Genomic DNA, 12,979 nt, shown 5'->3' on the forward strand with positions numbered 1-12,979 from the left:
CCCTTCGCCCCGCCTCCTCGCCGCGCTGGGGCCTTTCTAGGCTCTGGGAGGATTGGTTGTTTCTCTGTGCCCCCTCGTTCTGGGAGGTTTCTTGTTCACCGGGACGCGAACCCGAGTCAAGGGCTTCAGACAGACTGCTTCTGTACAACTCTCTTGCCCCGCTCTGCAGGGGGACGGGCGATGGGGTTGTGGGGGTAGTGAATTTACACTCGTGACCTTGCGGGGTGGGGGGCCTCTTCTTTTTTCTGTTTCGGCTGTTTTGTTCGTTTTAATTTTGATACCTATATCTTTACCTGTTTTTCTTGATCCCCCCCCCCGCCCCCCCCCCCACACACCTTTCTTTGCATTATCAGGGAAGCATGGTAGAAAAGAGCAGTTTGGGGGTTGAATACTGCCTCTTGTAGCTGCCATCAGTTGTAGGGATTCGGACAAATCCACCTCTGAACCTCAGTGTCCATCTTCTTTAATGGGCCAAATAAGACCGTTACTGTAAGAGCTAAATGGTATCCTGTACGTGAACCGATTGGAGCGTAGTAGAAGCTTGCTGCTCTGCTGCTCAGCGGCTTCAGTCTTGTCCAGCTCTTTACCACCCCCGTGAAATGTAGCCCTCAAGGCCCCTCTGTCAATGGAGTTTTCCAGGCAAGAATACTGGAGTGGGTTTCAGTTTCCTACTCGTTCTGTGTGTAGGTGTTCATGGTGGAGTTCTGTGTTCATGGTGGAGTCCTCAGTTTGCCATTTTCTCCTAGTGGTGGGGCCAGTGTGAGGAAAGCAGGACACACTCCATCTTGAAGCCTGTCACCCATCTTAAAGCAAGAGGTAAACTGGACCTGAACCCTGCCCAATAGTGAGGAAACTGTTGCCAATGAAAATCATATCTCCTGGAGACTTCCCTTCCTACAGATGGCAAACAGATGTTATAGTTGAGGTCAGGCTGCCCCTGTTAGATTAACCATGAAGACATCCCACCTTGGTGTAAAATCATTGCTCCCCCCCTACACACACACACACACATATACACACACACACACACACACACACACACACACCTTGGTGTAAAATCATTGCCCCCCCCCCCCCCCCCCCCACACACACACACACGGTTTAACCTTAATTGTTTGTTCTCCTAGCACCTACTGTAAAACTCAGTCATATACAACAAAGAGGTTGCTAACATGTAACCAGTCATGTGGGGGGCAAGGGGGGGGTGGTATAAAACTGGGCCTCTCAGAAACATCAGGGTCCTTGTTGGGAACTGATTCCCCTGGACCTGCTGGCGTAATAAGCTGTACTCCACTGTCTTGAGTGTCCTCTGGGGTGTGTTTTGCGACTCCAGATTCCACAACATTAGCAAGGGGTCTTGGACATCTGTTCATAGTACATACATTTCACCCTTATTCCTTCTGTCTTTCTGCATGACATTCCACAGTCTGAATAGCCATTCGCCTAGTGATAATATATGTTGTTTATAATTGTTATCATGGACAGTGTTGTGTCAGTCTGAGTGTGAGTTGGAAAAGAATTTCCGGACACAGAGTATTTCAGAAGGGGGTAGTTTATTAAGAGCAGGGAGCAAAGATTAGGGCCCAGCAAATGCAGCAGGCGGACCTCATGACCAACCAGAGAGAGCCAATGCTTTTCGTGGGTTAGTAGCCAGTATATATAGTCGCAACACGAAGAAAATCCTGCTAGGAGGGTAGCATTAGGTTATTGGTTAGGGTGGGTATTTTTGCCTAATACAAAATACCAGGGGCCAGGAAGCTGCCTGGTAGGGATCAGGGGTCTTTTGGCAACGGTTGCTATGGGGCTCATTCAATTCTAAAGATAACCTTAGTGCTGGGCCCTGCCTCTGTGGCCTTGGTATGGGACTCCACAGACAATACTGTAATAAACATACCCTACATTCATTTATGCAACGCTGTCACTAGCATTCTCACAAAGGCTGAGAAATCTATACACTTAATAGCTGTGTATGAGAATCTTCCCTTCTATATCCACATAGTTACTTTATGTTGCCAAATCTGTATATTTTGATCCATTTGTTCGATAAAAGTGACATCTCTTTGTTTTACTTTTCCATAATTAATATTGTTGAAAAGCAATAAGCCTCAAATAGAGTCATTTGCACCTCAGGATAGCAAACCAAGACTTACTCAAAGTTTCAACTCTTCCAAAAACGTGACCTTTAAAACAGTCAATCTGAAATTGCTTCATCAACACTAGTGAGGTCATTTGCATGATAAAGACCTTCCCCTCAAAGAAGGTAGTCTGGTCCAAAAGAACCCTTTATCCTTTGTTTGCTCATGCAGCTCATACAATCTATATATATCTTCCTATATACATAAAATCATCGCTGGGTTACTTATAATGTGTAATAAGATGTAAATATTTGGTAAATAGTTGTATGCACAATGTAAACGCCATGAAAATAGATACTCAGGTGCAGCAAATTCAAGTTTTGCTTTTTGGAAGTTTCTGGATTTTTTTTTTTTTTGGCCATGTAGCATGTGGGATCTTAGTTTCCTGACCAGGGATCGAAACCACACCCCCTGGAAGCAGAGTCTTAGCCACTGGACCACCAGGGAAGTCCCATCCGGAATTTTTTTCTGAATATTTTTTAATCTGTGTTGGTTAAATTCTTGGATACAAAAAACACAAATATAGAGGGCCACCTGCATGCTCCTCTGCCTATTAAAAAAAAAAAAAAACAAAACGGAAACTTCGGGCCAACCCAGTACTTGCCCCAGGCCCCAGTTAGTGATTGCTTTTTCAAAGATTCGAAGGGGCAGTGAGGGGCTCGTTCCTCTGCTGGTTTACCTGGTAACTAATGAATCCGCCTGACGTCATTTCCCTCCACCCCCCTCCCTGCCTTGGGAGTGAAGACTGCCACCATGTCCTGCTCACTGGGCCTATACTTGGTGGGGGTGTTGCTCCAGGAACTGACTTCAGATGTGTAAGACCCCCTATCCATTAAACTGTTGATGTTTCTGTAGTTGACTCTGGTCTCTCTCTTTGTTCTTAAAGCTGGGAAAGTGCAGGCCTTATAGACCTGTGGGGTGCAACCCAACACTGAGTTAGATCTAGGATAAGGAGAAGTTTTGCACAAATAATGTAGCTAAAGGCAAAGGAGAAAAGGAAAGATATACCCATTTGAATGCAGAGTTCCAAAGAATAGCAAGGAGAGATAAGTGATCAATGCAAAGAAATAGAGGAAAACAATAGAATGGGAAACTAGAGATCTCTTCAAGAAAATTCAAGATACCAAGGGAACATTTCATACAAAGATGGGCACAATAAAGGACAGAAATGATATGGACCTAACAGAAGCAGAAAATATTAAGAAGAGGTGGCAAGATACACAGAAGAACTATACAAAAAAGATCTTAATGACCCAGATAACCACAATGGTGTGATCACTCACCTAGAACCAGACATCCTGGAATGAGAAGTCAAGTGGGCCTTAGGAAGCATCACTACCAACAATACTAGTGGAGGTGATGGAATTCCAGTGAGCTCTTTTAAATACTAAAAGATGATGCTGTGAAAGTGTTGCACTCAGTATGCCAGCAAATATGGAAAACTCAGTAGTGGCCACAGGACTGGAAAAGGTCAGTTTTCATTCCAATCCCTAAGAAAGGCAGTGCCAAAGAATGTTCAAACTATCACACAATTGCACTCATCTCACATGCTAGCAAAGTAATGCTCAAAATTCTCCAAGCCAGATGTTCAAGCTGGATTTAGAAAAGGCAGAGGAACCAGAGATCAAATTGCCAACATCTGTTGGATCATCAAAAAAGCAAGAGAGTTCCAGACAAACATCTACTTCTGCTTTATTGACTATGCCAAAGCCTTTGACTGTGTGGATCACAACAAACTGTGGAAAATTCTTAAAGAAATGGCAGTATCAGACCACTTTACCTATCTCCTGTATGCAGGTCAAGAAGCAACAGTTAGAACTGGACATGGAACAACAGACGGGTTCCAAATTGGGAAAATAGTACATCAAGGCTGTATATTGTCACCCTGCTTATTTAACTTATATACAGAGTATATCATGTGAAATGCCGTGCTGGCTGAAGGAAAAGCTGGAATCAAGATTGCCAGGAGAAATATCAATAACCTCAGATACACAGATGACACCACCCTTATGGCAGAAAGTGAAGAAGAACTAAAGAGCCTCTTGATGAAAGATGAGGGTGAAAAAGCTAGTTTAAAACTCAACATTCAAAAAACTAAGATCATGGCATCTGGTCCCATCACTTCATGGCAAATAGATGGGGAAACAATGGAAACGGTGACAGAGTTTATTTTAGGGGGCTCCAAAATCACTGCAGATGGTAACTGCAGCCATGAAATTAAAAGATTCTTGCCCTTTGGAAGAACATATTAAAAAGCAGAAACATTGCTTTGCCTACAAGTTCTATCTAGTCAAAGCTATGGTTTTTCCAGTAGTCATGTATGGATGTGAGAGTTGGACTATAAAGAAAGCTGAGCGCTGAAGAATTGATGCTTTTGAACTGTAGTGTTGGAGAAGACTCTTGAGAGTCCCTTGGACTGAAGGAGATCCAACCAGTCCATCCTAAAGGAAATCAGTCCTGAATATTCATTAGAAGGACTGATGCTGAAGCTGAAATTCCAATATTTTGGCCAAGAACTGCGAAGAACTGACTCACTGGAAAAAATGTGAAGAACTGACTCATTGGAAAAGACCCTGATGCTGAGTAAGATTGGAGGCCAGAGGAGAAGAGGACAACAGAGTATGAGATGGTTGAATGGCATCACTGACTCAATGGACATGAGTTTGAGTAAACTCTGGGAGTTGGTGATATACAGGGAAGTCTGGCTTGCTGCAATCCATGGGGTCACAAAGAGTTGGACACAACTGAGTGACTGAACTGAACTGAACTGAATGTAGGATCATGAAGCCATCGGGCTTCCCTGGTGGCTCAGGGAAGAATCCACCTGCAATGTGGGAGATGTAGTTTCAATCCCTGAATTGGGAAATAACCCTGGAGAAGGGAATGACTGCCCTCTCCAGTATTCTTGCCTGGGAAATCCCATGGAAAGAGGAGCCTGATGAGCTACAGTCAACAGTCAATGGGATCGCAAAGAGTCAGACATCACTGAACAAATAACAACAACATGAAGCTATCATTTAATTGGTTAAAGGGAGGATTGCAAAGTCTTCTTTGGGAATGGTCATTGCTCTGATTTACATCATAAGTATGGATACAGTTCTTTAAAAAAACTCAAGATGATATAGCAAGCACTTCCATATGCATAAACCTGGGCGTTGGAAAATATTTTTTTCAACATAGTATTAAAGATTCTGAGATGTTGAGTAGTGAAGGATCCTGCTCAACCTCTAGCTCTGCACCTCCCCCAATTTGAATACTGAGCCCTGCTTTGAATAACTAATATACTGTGGAACACATCATGGAAACACTTGTTCATACTTAAGTGTATACACTTTCAATAGTGCTCAGATGCTTTAGTTGTGTTCGACTCTTTGCAACCCCATAAACTATAACCTGCCAGGCTTCTCTGTCTGTGGGAATCTATGGGCAAGAATACTGGAATGGGTTGCCACGCCCTTCTCCAGGGGATCTTCCTGATTCAGGGATTGAACCCACATCTCTTATGTCTCCTACACTGGCAGGTGGGTTCTTTACCACTGGCACCACCTGGGACGCCCATGTACATTTTCAGTAACAAATTAACTCGAGAGCTCATTGACAAAGATTTGGCTCAGATAGATCCAAGGAGCTCAACCTCATCATTAGAGTTACAGACAGTAGAAAAATAATTAATATTCAGGGATCTGAGTAAGAGGTTGTTTATGATATTGTTCGGGTGGGTCCTTGGGAAATTTCTTTTCCTCTTGGAGAAAGCAGGGATATGTACATTTGGGGATGACATTTAGCTCTGGAGCCCCAAGACACAGTAGGGTGAATGTGAAGCCTCAGGCTCTGGCATGTTGTGTCTGTGGCCAGGACTCCTTTTCCTCAAGACAGTGCTCCAGCTCCTGCAGGTACTTGCAGGTAGACAACACTCTCCTTGGTGGTTCTGGGGGCTGCCATATTGGTGAAAGAACCTCAAGTCTAAGGCAGGGCCACTTAGTCTTCTTGCAGTTCATTTCTTTAGTTTTTTCTTTTGTCTGCTCCCTGTAGCATGCAGGATTTTAGTTACCCCACCAAGAGTTGAACCTACACCTCCTGCAGTGGGAGTTCAGAGTCTTAACCACTGGACCACCAGGAAAGTCCCTCATTTCATTCTTGATGCTCAGATGTTGAAGTGCCACCATTGGAAAGGCTTTTCCAACGGCATTTCCAACTCCTAGAATTGATTCTCTGGCAGAATATAAATTTTTTTTTTTTCAACAGAAGCAGTACCAGCACAGTTTGGTACACAATACAAATACATTAATAAAGCATGGAAAATGCATGAATCACACTGGTGTTTGTTTTGAGTTTCGTGAACTGAAGCCTGAATGTACTTTCACATTTGTTTTTCTCTCTTTTATAGGATCTGTCAAGGTGGCTTCCCTGGGGGCTCAGAAGGTAAAGAGTCTGTCTGCAATGCGGGAAACTGGGGTTCAATCTCTGGGTTGGGAAGATCCCCTGAAGAAGGAAATGGCAACCCACTCCAGTATTTTTGCATAAATCCCATGAATGGAGGAGCCTGGTGGGCTACAGTCAACTGTGTCTCAAAGAGTCGGACACAACTGAGTGACTAACACACAAGGTGTTTTACATTACCTTACCCTCTGTCTGGGCTTCCCTGGTGGCTCAATGGTAAGGAATCTGCCTGCCAATGCAGGAGACACAGGTTAGATCCCCGGGTCAGAAAGATCCCCTGGAGGAGGAAAGGGCAACTCACTCCTGCATTCTTGTCTGGAAAACCCCATGGACAGAGAAGCCTGATGGGTTACAGTCCATGGGATCACAGAAGAGTTCGACACGACTTAGCGAATCAACAGCAACAACAAATATAGACATCCTGTTCATATGTGCATTTGGTAATGTAGGAGACTTTACTGAAGGCTTGAGAAGAAGACAGATGAACATTTTGGAAATGTGACCTCAAGTTGAGTGTTACCATCTCCGTTTTTTTTTTTTTTTTTTGCCTCGCTGAGGGGCATGCAGGATCCTAGTTCCCTGACCAGGCATTGAACCCATGCCCGCTGCAGTGGAAGTTCGGAATCTCAACGACTGGACTGTCAGGAAAGTTCCAAGGCATCTCCCTTCTTAAAATTTGCTGGAGGCACCCCAGCTTAGGAGAATTTTCACTGGTTTCTTCCCACAGAATTTTCTGCTGTGTGCCATCTTTTTGGCTCTCCCCCCACCCTTTTTTTCTTCCTTTCCATCTAATTAATTAATTAATTTTTATTTTGACTGTGCCGAGTTTTCCTTGCGATGTGCGGGCTCTTTGCTGTGGCATGTGGGGTTCAGTAGTTGTGGCATGCTGGCTTCGTTGCCCTGCAGCCTGTGGAATCTTAGTTTTTCAACCAGGGATCCAACTTGTGTCCTCTGCATTGAAAGGTGGATTCTTAACCACTAGACCACCAGGGAAGGCCCTCCCCATCTCTTTTCCTTCTCTGCTGTTTTCCTCTCTAGAGAAGCACTACCTACTATGCTTATTTTCTCATTCAGGGCAGTTTAAACCATTTGATTGGTGATAGGGCTCCTGATGATATTCATGCCCTTTGGCTTTTTCTCTTTGCCTTCAAATGACTCATTTCCTCTGCCCAGCCCCAAGACAGATCCTGTCTAAGAAAAGCAGATAATAACATCTTTATCTCAATACACTTTGTTTTGCATTTGCAATTTTCAGTTCAATACTAAAAGAAATACGCAATAATCCTTTTCCAAAAATCACAATTTTAATGAAATTTAAATGACAGTCCTCTCTTGCTATTGCAAAAGGAACATACATAATACAGTAAGTTCCCTACATATGAACCTTCAAGTTGTGAACTTTCAAAGATGTGACTGTGTTCGCATGTCTAATCATGTAAGTTCGTCCATATGTCTGGAGTACATTGTCAAATGTATGCATCTCTTTACATGTGGTTATGCTTTACTGTAAAGTACTGTATAGAGTCCTGGAGAAGGAAATGGTAAACCACTCCAGTATTCTTGCCTGGAGAGTTCCATGGACAGAGGAGCCTGGCCAGCTACAGTCCATGGGATCTCAAAGAGTCGGACATGACTGAGCAACTAAGACACACACACAAGCAAACACACTGCATAGAGGACAATAGTGCAGTATCTTTATTTCAAACCTGGGATGTCTGGAAGCAAGTGTAAAAGCAGCGGTGGTATAAATAGTACTACTGTACTTTTCAAGGTACTATATACTATAAGATTAAAAATGTTTATTTTTTTCACATTTGTTTTTTGTGTATTATTTGTGTGAAAAGTTTTATAAACATATTACTGTACAGTACTGTATAGCCGATTGTGTTAGTTGGGTACCCAGGCTAACTTTGTTGGATTTAACGAACAAATTGGGCTTACTTACAAACGCACTCTTGAAACGGAACTTGTTCGTATGTAGGGGACTTATACTGTATTCATTATTACAAATTGTGACTCATCTGTGTCATCATTCTCTAGAAAACCTTTTCTGCCAGATGTCTTTCCTCAGAACAGGGTTAAACCAGTGTTTGTCACCTGCCTTAGAGGATCTTACAGGCTACCTCTAACGTAAGATCTTAATGTAACCGGGAGGCTGAGCTTTGTAGCAAGAAAGACTCAGCAGTTACATTGGCTCTGAGACTTCTGCTTGTCTCCTAAACACATGGCTTACCTGGATTGAAGCATAGAAACTGGCATACTTCAACGGGAAATTTTCACCTTGATGCCCTCAGGATTTGGTACTACGTGGGAATAAATACCTTTAGGTTTATCTAAAAATTTGTATTACATCAAGATAGAAGTTGCCATACTGAGGCATTATCAAACAAAAGCATACAGTTCTGAAAGACCTTTAAGTTGATTAAGAGACTTTAGGTGTTGAGACTTTCCTGGTGGTCCAGTGGCTAAGATTCTATACTCCTCATGCAGGGGGCCTGGGTTCAATCCCTGGTCAGGGAACTAAGATCCCACGTGCCATAACTAAGAGTTCACATGCCACAACTAAAGATCCCTTGTGCCGCAACTAAGACCTGGCACAGCTGAATAAATAAATAAATATTTTCTTAAAAATTGGAGGGACGTGCTCGCTTCGGCAACACATATACTAAAATTGGAACGATACAGAGAAGATTAGCATGGCCCCTGCGCAAGGATGATACGCAAATTCGTGAAGCGTTCCGTATTTAAAAAAAAAAAATTGGAGGGACAATGGATACATGTATATGTATGGCCAAGTCCCCTTACTGTCCACCTGAAACTATCACAACATTGTTAATGAGCTATGTGAAAGTGTCAGTCACTCAGTTGTGTCCAACTCTTTGTAACCCCATGGACTATAGCCCTCAAGGCTCCTGTCCCTGGTATTCTCCAGGCAAAAATACTGGAGTGGGTAACTGTTCCCTTCTCCAGGGGATCTTCCCAACCCAGAGATTGAATCTGGGTCTCTGGCATTGCCAGAAGATTCTTTACTGACTGAACCCCCAGGGAAGCCTTAATGAGCTATAGTTCCACATAAAATAAAAAGTTAAAACAGATAATCCTGATTCTATTTAAGGTCCTTCATGACATACCCTTCCTTTACATGTACATACACACCAAGCACTCCTTCCTTACTCATAATTTGGCTTGTTCCTTTGCCAGATAAACCAACTTTTAATGGACTTAGAAAAGCACATTCGAGTAGTGGGAAAGTACTTTTTCACCTTTATACAGCTATGAGAGTAACCATTATAATTATCTGTCCATCATCCACACAGTTTTTTAAAATGAACAATGTATAGAGTGGTATGAGGCTTCCCAGGTGGCAGAGTGCTATTGGCCAATGCAGTAAATGTGGGTTCCATCCCTCAGCTGGAAAGATCCCCCGGAGGAGGAAATGGTAACCTACTCCAGTGTTCTTGCCTAAAAATCCCATAGACAGGGGAGCCTGGTGGGCTGCAGTCCATGGGGTTGCAGAGTCTGAAACCACGGAGCATACTTTTCTACATATACCCAGCTGTAGGCTCATTAAGAAGTAAATCACACTCTTGTGTTATATTCTGAAAAAAAGTTCTTAACTCATAAATATGTTTTAAAAACTGATTTTATATAGACACATGGTGTATTTTTATAAGTAAAAATCATTGCTGTTGTATATTAGCAATGAGATACAACTTAAAATAGAGTAGATGTTTTTCTAAAGAACCTTGTTCCACTCTAATTCAGATTCTTTTTTTAAGTAAACTAAAAAATATTCAAAATTAAATGAATAAAATTGCTTAGCAAGTGGGGAAATGTACTAAACTTTAATTCAAAATTCCAAGACCAACTGAATCAGGGCCTAATACATAGAAAAACCTAATAAATGTATTTTGGATAAGATTTGTAGACACAAACTTATCACAGTGGAAAGGCTAGCAAATGCTAAGGATAACAAACTGGAAACCCTTGGAATACATTCCTATCAAAACTGTCTGTTGTAGCTAAGCATCTTTCTATACCAGGGCTTCCCTAGGGGTTCAGATGGTAAAGAATCTGCCTGAAATGCAGGAGACCTGGGTTCAATCCCTGGGTTGGGAAGATCCCCTGAAGAAGGGAATGGTTACCCACTACAGTATTCTTGCCTGGAGAACTCCATGGACAGAGGAGCCTGGTGGGCTATATAGTCCATAGGGCCACAAAGAGTCAGACATGACTGAGTGACTAACACAACACAACAATCTTTCTATACCACAGAAAGCATTCCTGTTTGTATATGCAAAATTTCATAGACTGAACACTTTCTTTCTGTTCCACTAAATTCACCAGAAAATAGTAAAAATATTTCTTATTTTATTCAGGCTATTCTTTCATATGGTTCTTCTTTGATATGGGTAAGATAAACTGCTCTGAAATGAATCACCCAATTTTCAAAGTATGCAGGAAATTTAGCATAAAGAGGTAGGTCACAGCTGATTGATAGTTTGCTTAATTTATCTCTATATGAGATAGCATGAATTCTCTGAGGGTTTAGGGTAGAAAAATATTTCCTTCACTCCCATCTCTTTTCTAAAGAGTTATTTTTTGTCTGTAATGTCACAAACGCCAGTTCTCTTCCATGAAACTATGAGAGTCAGAGATGTATTTGAATTTCTATTAATGGCTAGTATAGCTGGCCATGAGCCTGGTCCCTCTAAACAGGGTAGAGAGAGGTTTATCGTCATTCCACATACAGAAAACAGTGGCATTCTCTCCTGGCCAAAACCAAATTTCTAAGGGCTAAACATTTCAGAATTTAGGGAATTAGACCTATTTATTTCACAGCCACTTATTGATAGCTTACTATGCTCCAAGTCCTGCTAGGGGATTAGGGAGCCTCTCATTTTAAAAAAAATTCTTTTTTAAATTTTTTGGCCACACTGAGAGGCATGTGGGGTCTTATTTCCCTAACCAACGGTGAAATGCCTTGGTTCCAATGCCCTCTGCATTGGAAGCACCAAGTCTTAATCACTGGACCACCGGGGAAATCCCCAGGGAGCTTATAATTTCAATAGGGAGAGAACCCACATACAATTACAACATAACCCAGTGAGGGAGTAAAAATGTAGAGTTGTGTACAGATTGTTTTGGGAACAATCAGAAGAGAAGATTTGCCCAGCCTGGGTAGGGGTTAATGAAGTTTTTCCAAAAAGGAAGTTGCCTAAGCCCGGTCCTAGAGGAGTTCAATAGGAAAAGAGAGTTGGCTGTGGAGGGGAAATGCATTCCAGACAAGAGCCCAATCAATGCTTGTGAAACAGAGCTGGAGCAGAGAACCCAGACTGAGTGGAAGCTGGAGTCAGGCTTGTCCAGGCACTTCTGATGAGCTAACACAGGTGGGACAAGCCTCCTGTAAGTCAGTTTACAAGACGGATTCATGAAGTTTTTTTGCGGGGAGGACTTTGAATCAGGGAGTTTGCTAACATGGGACAAATGCGTGTGTATGTAAAACATGGTATCAGCCTTCCTCCCCAGCACACGTGCACATTTACACCCTGTAGAGAAAGGGACTGCCAGTGGTGAATGAGCTCTTTCAAGATTCTCCAGTAACAAGGTCAGGATCTTGAGGGTAGCATCCAAATTCCTTAGTATGCCGTGCAAGGCCACTGATGATCTTGTCTTACTAACCTCATCTTCCATCCTGAACTTCTGCCATTTTTTTTTCTTCTGCTCCATGCTTATTGAATTATCCAGATTCAGAGTTTGGCAAGCCCTGGCCCTGTTTTTGTAAATAAAGTTTTATAGGACCATACTCATTCTTTCTCATACTGCCTTTGGCTGCTTCTGTGCTCCAGTGGCAGAGCTGAGTAGTCACAACTGAGAGCAGATGGCCCCCAAGCCTAGAATATTCACTGTCAGGCTCTTTACAGAAACAGTTAACCCTTGCTCTAATTCCCTGAATGTGCCAGCCTCTCTATCTTTTTAAAATATTTATTTGGCTGCACTGGGTCTTAGTTGCAGCATTCAGGATCTTTTAGTTGCAGGATGCAAACTCTTAGTTGTGGCATGTGGGATTGAGTTCCCTGACCAAGGATTGAACCTGGGTCCTCTGCATTAGGAGTGCGGAGTCTTAGCCACTGGACCACCAGGGAAGGCCCGGCCTCTCTCTTGTCTCCTAATCACTGTTCATGCCATTCTTTTGCTTAGAATGCCCTTCCCCAATCTCTTCGTTATTTGACTAAATCCTGTCTGACTTATGATCTCAGCTGAGGAACCACCTTCTGGGAAAACTTCTCTGACTTTCCATCTCTGGTCTAGTAAAGATGTTACTCTAATGTTCTTGTGCTTGCATAACACCCTGGGCTTATCTATATCTGAACACTTAGAAAACTGTATTAATGGCTTCCTTT

At 42.6% G+C, this 12,979-nt stretch overlaps 2 non-coding genes across 2 annotated transcripts; one reads left to right on the top strand and one right to left on the bottom strand.

The window, feature by feature from the left end:
• The first annotated feature begins 9,216 nt into the window (after window positions 1-9,216).
• On the top strand, window positions 9,217-9,323 carry LOC122703962. Its single transcript, XR_006343685.1, has one exon. It is a non-coding gene; the product is annotated as a U6 spliceosomal RNA (small nuclear RNA).
• Window positions 9,324-12,648: 3,325 nt separating this feature from the next.
• Window positions 12,649-12,721, bottom strand: TRNAR-CCU. The gene has a single exon. It is a non-coding gene; the product is annotated as a tRNA-Arg (tRNA).
• Window positions 12,722-12,979: the final 258 nt, after the last annotated feature.

Source organism: Cervus elaphus, chromosome 1 (genome assembly GCF_910594005.1).
Source record: "Cervus elaphus chromosome 1, mCerEla1.1, whole genome shotgun sequence".
NCBI classification, from domain to species: domain Eukaryota; kingdom Metazoa; phylum Chordata; class Mammalia; order Artiodactyla; family Cervidae; genus Cervus; species Cervus elaphus.